Source organism: Syngnathus acus, chromosome 23 (assembly GCF_901709675.1).
Source record: "Syngnathus acus chromosome 23, fSynAcu1.2, whole genome shotgun sequence".
Lineage (NCBI taxonomy): Eukaryota > Metazoa > Chordata > Actinopteri > Syngnathiformes > Syngnathidae > Syngnathus > Syngnathus acus.
This window is the reverse complement of record NC_051107.1, coordinates 6,737,723-6,753,942: the sequence shown is the minus strand read 5'-3', so window position 1 is coordinate 6,753,942 and position 16,220 is coordinate 6,737,723. Positions and strand designations below refer to the sequence as shown.

The window sequence follows — 16,220 nt, the reverse complement described above, 5'->3', positions numbered from 1 at the left end:
GCCTCACAAATGAAGGAAAGGAAAAAAAAAAGGAGACATTTGGTCGATCTCGCTCCGTTGTGAAGATCTGGGAGCGATAGCGGTTGAGCGCAACACCGTGGCAGTTGACCAAAAGCCACTTTGGTTGCGGCCATTGCGGCGGCCACTGCGGCGGCCACTGCGGCTCAAGGCATTTTGAAGACGCGACGCGGTCGGAGCCCGAGCTCGTGTTTCCTCACTTCCTTCCCCCTGCGGCTAATCATCTACATACGCGAGGGCGGAGGAATCCTCCCAAACATGTGGCGCTCATAAATCGTCGCCAGCGATGAACCGCGTTGCCCCAAACGCAAACATGTCTTGTAAATTTGACACAGCAGCAATTGCAATTTCTTTTTTTTTCGGGTAGAGAAGCTGTGTTTTCTTCTCATAAGGCCAGGCGGGATTGTGTTTGTGTGGAGCGGACACGACGTGATGGTTGAAATATGCGCACAGCTGCGAGTGCTCGCAAAAGTCATCTCCAAAGCACTTGAACCGCCTTCCAAAAGGTCAGTGACGTGCGCGCGCGGCTCTGCCGGTCGGCCCTAGGCCGACCCGGGTCGGCGTGGGAGGCGGGACAGGTGGACGCTGCGTGCTCTTCACCTGCGCTGGAGGGTACTCGGGAAGCCGAGGCTGAGCGACGGGGGCGGCGGCGGGTTCAAGTGGGAAGACCGGCGCACGCCTCAGGGTCCTAAAAGCCCCCGCCATTTGCATGATCTGCAGATTTCCACTTTGGCATCGCTGCTACTGTATGGCGCCATTGGGAGGGGGCGGGGCCTGTTATGTTCCATATCACCCCATCAACATCCCCAAAGAGGCACGTTATCTACGTATTAATTAGAAGAATGATATAATAAAAATATAGACATAGAAAGCCGTGTGCTGTCATCAAGTGGCCGACAGTGACATTACAGCCCAAATGAACGGAAAGCCCAGCAAAATGTTCTATTTCCAAGTTGGATAAAATTACAAAATGCAAGTCCTCGCTTTCTGGCCGCAACCCTGCGGCAGACTCTGCGTGCGCGTCGATTTGCGTCCAGCGCGCTGACCGTCGGTCGACAGACTGCATCGCGCGTGGGCTGCAGCTGACGGGGGGGGGGGCTCTCAACTTTGAGACTTGCTTGATATTCTGAACAACTCCAATAAAGTTTCCCCACCACAACTCAGGGCGCCTGCGGGATGCTAATGCTAAGATCTGCAGCAGCGCACATGCACGCTTTGGCCTTTTGTCTTGGGTCGTGGAAAAAAAGAAGTTTTGGACTTTTCAAAGACAGCTGATAAGTCTCCCAATAAAAAGACATATACTGATTGGTTTGGTGATTTAGCCACATACACTAGAAATAAAAACAATGAATTACGCTTCAATATGAAGACGATTTGTTTTTCCATACGCACAAAAATTTGATTTGATTTGTATTCCAACATTTGGAGGCAGCAGGCGCCTACAAGATGAGCTAACGCGGCGGGTCGTCTTCCTGTCGCGTCATTTCCGTCGTCGTGGGCTGATAGCCATCGGCTGGGCTCAAATTTGACAATTTCCCGTTCATTTGCGGCCAATTGCCCGCAGTTAAACGAGAGCCGCCCGGGCGACTTCGGGAGCTCGACAATGGCGTCACAACTGGCGGAAGATGACACCTGACACGTTTGGGGCGTGCATGAGAAAATGACAAAGAAGAAGATGCTGCTACTGAGCTTGCAGCTTGCCACCATTGGGGGCACCGCACTCAATAAAACATCAGCAGCAATTAGGAAACAGGACGCTTAAGCCTACCCACAGGACATTACCTCCATGTGTGCATGTGAAAAGGAGTGCGCACACGTGCATGCCCCCGCGCGCGCGCGCGCACACGCACACGCACGCGCACGCACACGCACACACGCACACACGCACACACGCACACACGCACACACACACACACACACACACACACACACACACACACACACACACACACACACACACACACACACACACACACACACACACACACACACACACACACACACACACCCGGTCACAAGTGTTCATTGTTCACAAAAATACACACTCAGGCACACACACACACACTTTTATTCTCTGTAACTTGGCCCTTGATCACTGTAATCAAACACTGGCGGCATTGGCCTGAAGCGCCCGTAATTGCGGCCTGCTCGGCACTGCAAACGCGCGCACACACACACACGCACGCACACACACAGTAAGGCAGCGTAAAGGACACTAATGAGTCCGATGAGACGAAGGCGGAAAAACGGAGCTGAAATCTTTGCAGCAACGGCGGAGGTGAGACGGGCGTCAGAGAAAGCGGGGCGGGCAGAGTGGCCAAGTGACGCCAGCGACGGTGGGCGGCGGGTTGCCAGGGCCCCACCGGAGATGTTGGCAGCTGTAGCCATGGCAACAAGCTCCCGCGGCGCCGTGCACGACCGCGCACGGCCGGCCAGTCAGCTCCGGCTCGCTCGCTCGTTCGCTCCCTCCCTCCCTCCCGACATTCCTTTATCTTCCATCGGCGCATCCCGCCTCGGAAAAAGACAAACGCTGTTGAAAGTTCGTGGCGGGTTCCGAAGCGTCCCGCTTGTTCTCGGGGGCCGCAACAAGTACAAGTAGACGCAACATCTCCACTCTCAACTTTTGCTCTTCAGACCGCCGAAGCTTCACGTACACATTCCACGCCGTCGCCCCCCCCCCCCACTCAGATTTTACAAAGGCGTTGCCGATTGCCGTAAAGTCGGTGGCGTACGTTGTGCTTTCGTTCAACGCTGAGCTCATTAAACGGGGCCAAATGTCTTTTTTTCTTTCTTTCTTTCTCTCTCACACACTTGCACACAGTGGCAGTGTCTGTGCCTGCAAAATGACAATGTGGGATGCAAAGATTGCGTCCGGAGAGCACGGCGGCGGAAACAATGAGGGGCGGGATGGGATGGGATGGGGGGGCGCTAGCAGTTTGGGGGAATGCGTGGGGGTGGCGGGGGACAAAGCAGGTGGTCCTGGTAATTGCCTGGGGAATATAATGAATGAGCCAAAGTGCGTCTGACGGAATAGGAAATCGTCTCTATCTCCTCATTCCGCCGGCTTCCATCCCTCCTCCATCCTGCCTCCTCCCTCCCTCCCTCCCTCATCCTCTCATTATCTTCCACTCGCTCTCATCACGCTGCCCCCGCAACAGCACCCCCCCCTCCACACACACACAGAGCTCTTATCCATCTCCCGTGCTCCCTTTTAAACATATCTCATAACCCCATCTTTTCCATGCTTCCCTCTCTCTCTCTGGCAACATTTTCTCTGTCTGCCGCCGGAATTAAACTCAAGCGAGCGGCGGCGCTCCGTCAACACGCCACACGCCACGCTTTTCACAATACCGCCCGTGCATGGTTCCGTTCGTCGGTGGAGGATTTATTGAGGTGTATCAAGTGGCGAGGAGAAAGACTGAAGAGAAAAGCGCTTAAAGGGAGAAGGCAGGAGACGTGTCTCGACAACGTCGACACTCACGCCACCATGAGCGCGAAGGTCGGGCGGGTGGCCCAACGAACAAACGGCCGGCCGGTCGGTCGGTCATCCCGCCGAGCAGCCGGTGACAAAAACAATCGGCCACAAGAAGCCGTGCGCCAACAACTCCGGATGAGTTCACTTGGTTTGGCCTTCCATTCAACATCGCACACATTTTCTGGCTTTCCACCGACCTCTCTGGTGTCAATCCGGATCCGCTCTGAACTCATTCCCAATTCCTTCTTCCGGCTAGCGCCGCGTGCTCCTCCCTGATGAAAGACAACAGAACAGGGGTTACAGTTCTCTTGCCAATTATTATTCTGAATTTTGCTTTTATCTAGCGGCTGGTTATTTCTGATTCTTGTTAGGACGACACGGGCGTGGACGAGGCCGCGGCTGGGCGACAAACACGCAAAAGGAGAAAAACCCGCCGTTTGGCAACATGTTCCGGCTGCCTCGCGTCAATCAAAGCCAGCCGGGGTCGGAGGGGATGTCGTCATGGCAACAAGATTTACCCACGCTAACCGCCGCCCCCGCATCGTGACCGCCGTGCGCGTGGGGCCGCCGTGGGTGGTCGCGCCTGCCCACCTCGCAGCTAAGGTGAAAATCAGCTTTGGAAAAAAATGGATCAGCTCACGTGTGACACGCGCGCTACGAAAGGCTAACTCATTAGTGTGCCCCGTCACAGCTGGAAAGGTGGCTGGCGACGGGGGGGGAGGGAGGCGGCGAGGCAGTGGGGGTGCGTTGGGGGGGCTCTCGGTGAACATTTTTTCTTCTCCCGTCTTCGGTCCGGGATTTAATTAAAGCAGTTGGAATGTCCGCAGGGTGATTCTCATCATGTCACCTCGTCTCTTTCTCCCGTCCTCCGGAGGTTAATATCCAACTAATCCAAAGCGCCGTGACACCCGACCGACCGACCGACCGACCGACCGGCCGACCTCCCCCCTTCCCCCCCAAGTCCCTCGGGGCCCTTGTCAATAATGCAAGGCTTGCTTGTGGACACGGACCACGTTCAAGGCCCAAGTAGCTGGCTCGGCCTTCTTAGCTCGCGATTCAAAAGCGGTCAAGGTGCTCGCTGAGGGAACAGCAGGAAAACATTCCTTTCCTTTCCTTTCCTTCACAACCGGGTCCAAACACAACAGGTGAGCACGGATGAGAACCCGGTGGAAAAGCATGCGCTGAAGGCAAAAGACAGCCAAGCTTCCACCATCAAGTCAGCGGCGTCCGCGCTCGCTCGCTCACTAACGAAGACGGCGACAGAGACGAGTAGCAATTAAAGCTGTCAGCGAGCAGCAGCGTTTTCCAGCGATTACGGGATCGGTGGGCGCAGCGGCATGTCGGCGACCTCGCGCGCGGCAATTAAAGGTGGACTTGAGCGAGGACGCCACGCCGCAGCACGCCGGCGTTTAGCAGAGGCTAAAACTCCCACCGCTGCCGCCCGCCACTCTGACCACCGCAACGAAACGTTGACATTTTCCCGGATTTTTCACGAGTGCAGCCGACAAGTAAAGCTCTTTGACGCCGTCCACCAAAGGCCGGTGGAAATGAGGAGCAAAAGTTGATGATGCTCATTCCTGCCGCCGCCGGGGACGCAGTGGAAAAGGTGAAAAACAGTCGCAGGGGGACAAGGAGGAGTATCTGGGTCAGGTGAAGGAAGGGAGGGAGGAAAAGGAAGAGAAGGAAATGAAGAAGCCAAGACGGAGCGATGCTGAGTCAAGATGAAAGCCGGCTCTTCTGGGAAGCCCATAATGGTGACCCGTGCATTTCCTTTCCCTTTCAACTTTGATTTGATTTCACTCTGTACTTTTTCAAACATACGTGTGGCGTCGGGCGCTCGCCGGCCAAACGCGTTTGGAGCGCCCATCGATACCGCAACGGCCTCTCGTGTGGACCAATGGCGGCGACATGCGCTTGGCTCGGGATAAACGACGCCAATCAAAAGGGGACGTGGCGCGAACGAAGGCTAAGGCAAGGCGCTGAAAGGCCGGGAGCGGCCGAGCGCTTGGGAACCTTCTCGCTCGCTGGCTCCCTCCCTCGTCTCCATGGAAACACACGCCGGCCAAGAACACTTTCTCACTTCCAAAAGTAAACGCTTGGAAGCGCAACTTGTCATTCGCTCAGCCAGAGCCTGGCGGGCGTCGTCCGCATCTCGCCCTCGCCCGGGCTAGCGCACGTTGCAATAGTTAGCACCCGGCGGTCACGTCTCTCGGCCGCCGGCGCCGGGGCAGCCAATCGGAACGTCTCCCTCCACACATGGCGGATCACGGCGCCCGCCGTCTGGCCTGGCCGCCCGCTCGCTCGCGTCCGTCCGGCTAATGCCGGACAGAGCCTGGGTCCCCATCCCGCTAAAGCTCTCCCGTCGACTCCTTCATCAGTGGCTATCTCTTCTCATTTTTCCACCTGTGCGCTTTTGCACTTATTGCCAGATAGCAGCAGAAATGGACTGGCTCGCGCCGCTACCCTCTGTCCAATGCCCCAATGTGTGTGTGTGTGTGTGTGTGTGTGTGCGTGCGTGCGTGCGTGCGTGCGTGCGTGCGTGCGTGCGTGCGCGTGTGCGTGTGTGCGTGCGAGTGTGTGCGTGTGGCGCGCCACGCACAACACAAGCCGGGCCGGGCCGGGCCGAGGAGCAAATGAAGCCGCGGGAACGTCTGAGGGACGCCGTCAACAGGCTTGTCTTACATTCAGCCGTCAGCGCTTCACCTTGAGACGCACTTAAACCCGCCACGCAAGCCGTAAATTGCTTTTTGCAAATGGCGACGCTGCCTCTAGACCCCCCCCCCCCCCTCGCGGTAAATACCATGTCAATGGCGCTGTTAATAATCCTTTTGTTGGCTTGACCATGAGCTCTGCACTGCCGCCTGTTTGCTTGATTCAATTACGGCGCTTGGGGGAGTGCGCCGGATGTTAATGGCATTCAAATTGATCATCGCCACATGTCGGCGTGCCCATGCGGCCCACCGGAGAGTTGCGCTAATGAAAAGATGAGCTCGGCCCAATCGCCGCCGCCGCAATTGCACTGCTCCAACAGCACTAGAGTCAGAAAGGTGGCGTACAAGTTACCTGCGGAGGTCAAACTTTTGCGCAGACGTTAGCAAGGAAGCGCCAGGAATACCCAAGTAAGCAACTCCGGTGGCTTTCATTAGCGCTAATGGCCCTCTGCTTCGTCGGCGGGACGTCGCTATAAAACCAAACTGTTGCCAAACTGCATTCCCGCTTAGCGCTCTGGCGCTAACTCTTCAGCAGCATAGCTCCGCACCGGCAACGCCAGTGGCATGACGGGCGGCGCACGGGGGTGCCGCGCCAGGTGACGTTTGGCATAGGGGAGAGATTAGGCGCGGCTTCCTTAAATGCGGCTAATCAGGTGGCGCTCATGTGACGTGAGCGATGGCGGCGGCGTCTCATAAAGCGCTTTTACGTGACGCGCCGCTCGATGATAGCAATATTGCGGCGTTTATGAGAAAATAATGATTTCTTCACGCAATTTATGAGCGGCAGGCAGGCAGGCAGGCAGGCAGGCAGGCAAGAGGAGCAAAGGAAAGGAGAGGGGCCGCAGGGAGGGGAGAGGGGGGGGCTTAATGCGAGCCACATCAGCATGAGAGGAGGAGAAGGAGAAAATGAGCATGAAGAAGAAGAAGAGGAAAAGCTGACTTTAATTTGTTTTCTCCTCCGGGGAGCAACAGACGTCTGCCATATTAGGCCGCATAGTCCATCTTGTGAGCCGAGAATGGACCAATTAGTGGTGCCGGAGCAAAAGCAAACAGAAGACCATCAACGACAAACATTCGCTCGTGCCCAGACGCCGATCGATGGCGGAAGGGGTCAGTGGGGGGGTCAGCGGGTCATCAGCGTTAAGCGCCGCCAAACAGGCTAAAGTGCCAAACTCTGGGCTAGGTAGCAAATTTGGACGGACGGGCCTATAGCGATGCTGGCTTGACCGTCCGTCTTCAGCATGTGCTCGGCTAGCGGCCTGGAAGAAGTCTGCTAGCCATCTCCATGGAAACAAAGGACAGAATTGAAGGCCGTGCCGACTCACGTGGCCTTTGGCAGCCGCCTTCCAATTTGGACGCAGTTGCTGCGGGCGGCCCGACTTTTGCCTTCACTTCCCGCTTGAACTATGCGAGCGTCCTTTCCCGACTTCCCGATTGTGTTCAAATCACTCATCCTTTCCGCCCGGCTCTCTCTTTTGGCTCGTTTGGAGACGATGCTGCGAATCAAAGGTTGATTGAGCGCGATGATAACAACAATCATCATTTCAAATGATCACTTAGCGGCGCGATGAATGACGCCGGCCGGGCGTGGGGAGAGCGAGCCATCCGCACGCACCTGTCCGACATGGTCCGGGGGCCGAAGGGCCTCTCGGGGGCTCCGCGCAAGTGACGCGCTCTCCCGCGGCCGACAGGAAAAACACAATAAAGTGCGCTCATCTTTTATGCATGACTCTCTCTGGCGCGGCGCGCCGTATCAATCATGGCGGCGACACTGCGGGGCGGCACGGCAGGCGAGAAATAGACACGGTTGTGCAGCAAAGCAAAATGAAGACCCCCTTTCTCTCCCCCCCTCCCACTTACTTAGCTTTCAATTGCGTCTGCCCTCCCTCCCGAGCGCCCCCTCCTGGCAGCAAAACACAAACGCCGGCGAGTCCAAGTCACCTGCCGTTAGCGTGTGGCTAACGTGTAAACGGTCACGTCGAACCCAAACGTCACAACCCGAACCTAACCTAAAAGATATTTCAAGGGGCGACCGTCTTTCAAATCAAAACGGCGGCGTGGTATACTTCTCTCGAGATTTTTCGCAGGTTGACAAACGCACTTTCCAAATTTCAGGTTGTAAAGTTGAAGAGAGCAGATTTTTTTTTGCTTCCAAAGCTCAACAGGTAAGCGAGTCTTCCCTTTAGCAACAAAGCGCTTTGCGACGTACGACGGCCCGAAAAGTTCCAAGGCGCTCATTACGCCGACGTTTGCCTCTCGGCGACGCAATGGCTCATTCAAACGCTTTTAAAACGCTCGCCACCTTTTCAGCGGCGAAAAGCTGGGACGACGCCGAGGCGGGCGGGCGGACGAGCGAGCGAGGGGTCCACTTTGTCCTCCAGCTAATAACACTGGAATGAGAGTGACATTTTCAGACACACTTGACTGACGTGAAGGCCAAGAAGAAAAGGGGAGGCGGGGCGGGCGGGGCAGGCCACCTTTTTGGAGGGGGGGAAATGATATTGGTAGTTAAATTGCAAGCAAAACCTTCTACGACACATATATCCTTTTTTGTTGTTGTTGTTTTTGTCATCTCCGTCTCCTGTATAATTATAAATAAAAAAAATAAAAAATGTCTTTGTTCTTTATGAAACTCTCGGCTTGCTATTTTTAACCGCAATCAAGCACGTTATGAAGCGCATATTAATGTTTGCTCTCCTCGCTCTCGTATTCCCGCTCGCTACTTTTTGGCATCAATTGTTCCTCACATGGCTAATTCCTCCTCTTCGAGAAATATCCACCCCGCCGGAATGTGGCGGATTAAAAAAAAACACGGGAGAGGCAAATGTCACGGTGGCGGCGGCGGCGGAGGTGGCGGGACACTAATAACGCTATGCAAATAGCAATTAGCTCAACCAATAAGCTGCGAGTCAATAGGAGAGCCCCGGCAGGAATACGCCAGCTGCCGAGTGCAAAGTTCACGCCCGGATCGGAGAACCGGGCCAATCGGGGACACCGTCCAGGCGTGCCGGACCGGTCGGTCGGTCGCTCCCTGCTGCAAACGGGTACCGACAGGTAGAACCAACGGGGGAAATGGCGCTCCTGTTAGCTCCGGCTAGTCACCGGTGGGGGGCTGGGCCAATGCAATCAAATGAAATGAAAGCGTTTGGCATTTCCCTGCCAGTGTTGGAGGCAATGACGGACGGCAAAGGCCAACGGTGCTTTTTTTTTTTTTTTTTTTTTCCTTTCCCCGCTCCACACCTGAGCCGTCATTCCTGATTGTTCCAAAGTGACACACGGCGCCCGGATTGTGCCATCACTTGTCTGCGCTCACAATAAGGCTGCTCCCTCCCTTCCTCCTTTCCTTTCCTTTCCTCCCCTCCCCTCCTCCCCTCTCGCTCATCTTCCCGTCCATCTTGCAGCTTCTCCATTCAGCCGCCTGTCTCGGGCTGCTCCCCATTTGTCCCAATTTGACACCGCCGATTGTTTGATGGGCAAGAGCGCACTAACCAGCAAGATTCCCACAACGCCATTGTCGAGATCCAAGCCAAAAAAAAAAATCATTCCATGAATTGTCAAGATCTCACACGGACGACTAAAATGCATTTTGGGATCTCATACTGTGCTCAGCTCGGAGCTCAGGTCGGAGCTCAGCTCGGATCCCGTCGAGTCGAGCCGACGCGGAACGTCCGATCGGATCGGCCGACGTAAAAGGGAAAGGAGCGGCGTTGCGAACGGGAAGCGCCGAGGGATTGATTGGTCTTTTGAGCCGCCCCTGAGGTGACGAGTGCGCTTGTCGAGGCTCCTTAGCAGGAGGAAGCCGCAAACAAACACATTGAAGGAGCCTCTCATTTTCTTCTAGGCTTCCTGCACAAATATCAATGATCCCAAATATTAAGGCCATAACTCAGATGAAGATGCATTCATTCTTTGTGGTTCTAATCAAAGTGGCTTCCGGTAGATCTGATATATCATAAATCAATATGGAGAGCATAGATCACAGCCAGCACGTTGCTGATCCATAAAATGCGTTCCCCTTCTTGCCGCGCTCTTGCTAAATGTCACCCAAGGAAGAAGAATGCGCCATCGGCCGCATGGGTGTGTCGATGACCCCGGGAGGGCCGTTAAACGCCGGAAAATAATTGATGGCGTCGGCTCGCCCGTTTACCTTTTTTCTTCATGCAGCCGATCCATACAACTAAGTGGCCGTGCAGCGGTGCACTTTAACGCCCCGCGCTCGCCACGGGCAAAACGCTCTTGCTGATCGCAGAGGACGCGGCCTTTGGGAATCTTAACCCCGCCCCGCCCCGCTTTTGTACAAAAGCCAAAATGGGGTTAAAACCAGCCTAAAGTGGCAAAAGGCTGGCTTGCGGACGGATAGAAAAGCGTGGCGGAGTTCCTCAGGAATGTATCCCAGCTCCACGACGTCTTCCATTTCGCGCAATGGCAGACGCTAGCGGGATGCGCTGCTTCTTTTTGTCATTGTAATCGTGATAATCATTCGGTTAATTGCGCAGCCCAACATCTGGAGAGACACTTTGCTTTTTCATCGGAATGTTTGAACATTAAGGTAAAAATAAAAAGGTTGACGTTTTTATGAGGGAAGTTGACGCGTTCAGGAATTTAGAAAAGACCTTCTTGAAAAGGTCTTTCAAAAGTGATGTATGCCAATCGTTCACATAAGTGTCAAACCACACTCAAAGATGAGTGCGGTGGCACTTCCATCCCAAGAAATTTGGATCTGCTAAGGCTGCGGCGAAGAAACACATTTCCCTCTGGACCCATTCGAGCTCAGCCCTTCCTGCTCTCTCTCTCTCTCTCGCTCTCTCTCTCTCTCCCTCCCTCCCTCCCTCCCTCCCTCCCTCCCTCTCCCCCCGCCGGAAGGATTACAAAGCTGGCCGGCCGAGGTTGGAGAGTTTCCTCGGCGCTTTCTCGACGTGCCGTCCGTCCGTCCGTCCGTCCGTCCGTCCGTCCGTCCGTCAGCCGGCTGTCGGCTTGTGATGACACCTGTCTGCCAGCCACCTCCTGTATAATTCATTCTTCTACCCACTGAGCCTCGTGACTCACTGCGCCGGGAATAGCCGCACTCGCAAGACACTTTGTCACCCGGTGAATGAGAAGAAGAGGAATCTCTTCATTGTTGTTTTAAGCGCGTCCGAGATGAGCGTTCCTTCCGCTGCCGTCTTCATTAGCACAAATGTGATGGCGCGCCAGAGTGTCCTTATTGAGCAGGTAGTTTTCCATCCAATTGGAGGAATCCCCCCGATAACATTGCTGCAACCAAAAGGCGGGAACAACGCGAGCCTTTTCCACGTCCATGTTCGTAAAGGGTCGCGCGGAAATGAAAAACAGCAGCCTCGCCAGACACTTTACGGCGCCGCCGCCGCTCGTCTAATGACCGATGTCTTTGTGACCGTCGGCGGCCGCTCGCAATTGCCGTCCGTGTGCCTAATATAGTGTCCGAAGAGAGCGCGGCGGGAGGGAACAACGGGCGGGCATCCAAAGGTTTTGCGAGGGAGGCACTCGAACGGCAAAGCGTTTGCGCCTTGAAGCGCTTTCACTCGGCCGAGCAGATAATTTGATTTCGGAGCTGGCGAGCGGAAGCAGAAATACGCCGCTAATGCACTCACTGGCGGCTTGGGCTCAGCTAATAAACCTCCAACCTCAACACTGCATTAGATGACGTGCGGGGGGGGCTTTTGTTTGTATGTGTTGCTGCGCTGCGACTCTTCAAGTACATGTCTGATTGTTCTCATACGAGTCAGTTTGTTTTGTAATTTCACAAGTGTGACACTTGAGAGGGCAAATTGTGCTCGCGTAAATCCAGCCTGATGTTGAATGGGGTTGGCAGCGTTTGCGCATATTCCCCGTACATTCCCAGTCCAAACATTTACCTTGGGCTCCAATAGGGATTTGATGAACTATATGCGCACGCACACACCAGCGTGAACGCTTCCAAGTCGCCTCCATCTTGCTTAGCACGGAGGCTAACGTGACAGGCCTAAGTAGGTTAGCGGGGAAGATGATCCAATTAGAGCGCGGCAATAAACAACCCCAGACTCCCCCCCCCCCAGCCCGGCGGGCCCGCCGCCGCCTCGCCCCGGTCGCCGGCTGCGAAACCGGACCCGTCCAATCGGTATCCATAAAGCTCGCCTGCACCGCCACTAGCCGCTAAAGCTAATATTTCCATCAGACGAGACGGAAGGAAGCGGTAGCGGGACGCTCCGAATGAATTTCGCCATCGCCGAGAGTCAGAGATGGCGGTTTGAGCTCGTCCGTCACGTCGCCACTATTAGCGCAAAGACGTATTAGCACATTAGCATGAATAGCTCATGATGTGTTGGACGTGGGCTAAGTGGGCCCTTGCGGCGCTTATGCTGATGGCTTCTGTGTCTGGGCGACATTTGTTAGTTAGTAAAAAATGATTGGTTCCAAACTTTATGGAGGGAAATGAAACCCGCCGCCGCACGGACGACAAGTGTCGCCAGGGAGAAGAGCCCAACGCTTAACTGCTTATGGCTGACGAAGACATCAATTCACACCAATTGGCAAGTTTTGTGTGCTATCTGGAAGGGTTAGCACAAAAAAGAAAAAAAAAAAAAAAGGATTTGCACAAACAGAACTTTCCAAAAGGCCAACTTCCGGCAGGGCGGCGCTCGCTTCTGATCGCGCTAATCAATGAGTTCATCACGCTAATCAGGTGGCGGACATTTCAAGAGGACTCCTGATTTGCAAGTGTGGACAAAAATGGAATTCTCGAATCTGCCATCACCAATGACATGCGCCTCTGCTCTTAAACGTGCTTACTTGTTGTCAGCGTGACACAAAAGGCTACTTTTGAATTGGAGCAGAATTTCTGGAAAACCCAGTCAAGGCGACAAACAATGCGCAACACAGCTTGACCCCTATCCGCCCATTTTCATCATCTTGGATCAGGCTGAGGGGCATTCATAAAATTGCTTTGAAATACCTACAAAGTATGGTTGGAACACAAATAACGACTGTAATGGTAATTAATGACGAGAATAAAGTCCGGCGGGTCTACAAAGGAGCCAACCGGCATTTGTCGATATTGCAAAGCAGTGCATTTTTCCTCACAATGAGCCAAACTTGTGGTTGTTTACTCGGGAAACGCTCCTTACCCCAAAACAATAACAAGCTTTTGCTGAGTCGGCATAAAGAAATCCAGTCACTTTCTGAAAGCTTTGCATTTTCCAACTTTTGCTTCTCGTAAACATCGTGAGCAACGTTTGGATGCGTGTGAAAGTTTGACTCGCATGCTAGCAATGCTCGCCAAGATGACCCAAAGTGTACTGATCATGTCAAAAGATGTCGCTTTCTGTTGGCGGAATCAGAGAGAATTGAACATAACCTGCAGGAAATAATACTAGGCTGCCTTTGAAATAGTTTGACAGCTTCAAACTGAAAGGTGTGCCACCATCTATAGGTAAAGGTAAAGACCCAATGACTGTCACACACACACAAGTGGGTGTGGCCGACCGTACAATCGCACGTGACATAAGCAAGCGGGAGAACATAACTGAGCTTATAACTGTAAAGCCAAACCAGCAAATTCGCAAGACTGCGGCCTGGAGGGCATAAGAAGTGGTCTGGCGTGATTTCTAATTCGACAGGTTATCCTACATGAATGCTAACGAAGCTAGCCACTAGCTTCCTGTTGCAGCGGGACTTGTGAAGGCGTTTTATTATCTGGTGCGGAACAGATGTCACCTGACGGCTGAGCTTTAGTCAGGCGCTTAAACGGGCTTCTTGTCAGCGTTGTTGCTGAAATGGGAAACCTTAATTCACTTGCTTAAATCCCCCCCTCAGCGTTCCCGGGATCGATAGCGCACACTCCGGAAATCAGTAAATCAAGCGGCGGGCGCCGGCTTTTTATTTTTTTTCCCGAGACAGTCATCTCCGTAAGAGGACGGGAAGCCGGTCGGCATCAAAAAAAGTGCCCGACGGGTCCGCCGAGCGAGCGCGGATTAGCGGCGAAAGTGGATTAGCCGGGAGGGACTGTCGGGATACGCCGGGCAGGTCTTTAGCAAAGCCGGGCAACATCTGGCGGACTTTACCATTCCCGGCGGCCTTGGCTGAACAGTCGCCGGCCAAATACCATCACGACTCTGGCAATCGGCGCGTCGCTTTAGTATTCTAAAGTATTCTGATCATTGATTGGAGACTGGAAGCGTTAACGCCAAACCATCCAAAGCCTGGGAATCTTCCTCGATGCTAACGCACGATACGATCATGTTTTCTTTCGGACATTTTCTGCGGCCACTGTTGTCTAGCGCCCGCCCGCCCGCACGCACGCAAAGTCTTTGGACTCTGGATTTGCCCATTTTGGCTGGCCCTCTCTCACCAGCAAAGTGTTTGACAGTTGGACATAGCCGACGTGACAGGTGGCGACGGGAGAACGGCGGCGGGGCGCTAAGCCCGGGAGACAGATGGAGCGCCGAGCTCTCCACGGGGAGACAAACAGTCGACTCCATAGCGGCGCTCGATCGTAAACAAAGGCGAGATGACGCTTTGTGCAAACTTGGATTCTTAGCGGCAAGGACACTTGACTTTGATGACACCTTTTGCATCAAACGTCAACTCTGCTGGTGCTAAGGTGGCTTTCCCGCTGTTCCACTCCAGCTACTTTCAAAGGCACAAATGGCAATTTGTTTGGTGTAATAACACAGTGACACTTTGTTCCCAGTGGAGGTTTCAAAATTGCCGGTAGAGCTCTGCTAAAAGTAGTCGATGGCTACGTAGCTTAGCGTAAAAGCTTTCGGCAATGACCATTTTGCCACGTATAAAGAAAGAGTAACCAGAAAGAGTAACCGCGCGGCAGGCGGGCAGGCGAGCGAGCGCAAGCCATCCCGAGTGGCTTTTTGCCGCTCGCCACCAGAGCAGTCGATGCGCGAGTCGCGAGGTGCGGCGCCGAGTGGGCTTAGCGAGGCAATAAAAGTATTGATTGACGATCAATAACGACAAGCGCTCCCGTGATTGGTGTCATTGTTTGGACAAAGTGCAAAAGCACACAAACGCACGTTCTCGTTTCAGTCACACCTTCTCCCGCTGGCCATCAAATGTGAGCGGTGCAAGATCAACAAGAGATAATAATACTCCGAATAAACATCATATCGTCGTCATACGAATTGAGATTTTGGATTTTCTTGTTATTCTCATGAAGTTGTCGGAGGTGTCGGAACGTTGACGTTCCGGCGAGGTCCCGCAAACAAACGAGCGCCCTCTTGCGAGCGACTCCCCGACGTGGAAATGCCAAAGGAAAGGGGCGGACAGAAGCGGCCGGACGGAAACAATAAAAGGCCAGAAGAGACAAAAGGCGTGGGCATGCTAATTAAAGGGGAAATGTCATTCATTAGCAAACAGGCCCAGCTGTGGCGCTCTTTCAAGCTTTGCCGCATCAAATATGGATGGGAATGATCTCATTAGCGCCATGGATCTGAGGCCCCCCAAGGTCCAAATGCCACCCGGCAGGACCCCCGCCCGGAAGAGACGCTGGGGCTAAAACAACAACAACAACAACAACTAAGGCTCGTATCTCAATATTTCCTCTCTCAAGTCAAAGCGAGGAATTGGCAAAACGTTTCCGGCGAGGCCTCGGCCTCGTCATTTGGCCGTAACACAACAATCGATGAGACAAAACGCAGCCGAGAGCGAGCGCGCTGTTTATTGATGTTTTGAGCATTCTGCTCTGGGCGAGCCGGCCAGCGAGTGAACCGACCGACAAGCGTGCGGAGGGTGTCGCGGGAGCCCCGCTGCATTCTGGGAAAGGCTTTTGTCTACTCGCAAGCTCGGCCACTCCATCGATCCCCCCCGTCGCTTCTCTGGCCCTCGCCCCCTCCCACGCTCTGGGCCGCTTCCTCTCAGTTGCCGCCGCCATGTGCGTGGGAGACGCACTTTGCCGCTATTTGAGCACAAACACTTTTTTTTTTGCAACAAACGGGGAAAAAAGAAAACCAAAAAGAGTGCAGCACATGAAAATGCACAGCACTGCATTATGGTGCTCTTCTTTTGTCCGC

General features: G+C 54.1%; 1 protein-coding gene across 2 annotated transcripts in view; it reads right to left on the bottom strand.

Moving 5' to 3' along the window:
- Nucleotides 1–16,220, bottom strand: part of celf2 (cugbp, Elav-like family member 2) — an 85,410-nt gene that overhangs the window by 45,683 nt on the left and 23,507 nt on the right. For both annotated transcript variants that reach the window (XM_037242779.1, XM_037242780.1), the window contains one exon: nucleotides 3,691–3,765. The gene's annotated coding sequence lies outside the window, so the exon portion shown is untranslated. The remainder of the gene's footprint in view (nucleotides 1–3,690; nucleotides 3,766–16,220) is intronic.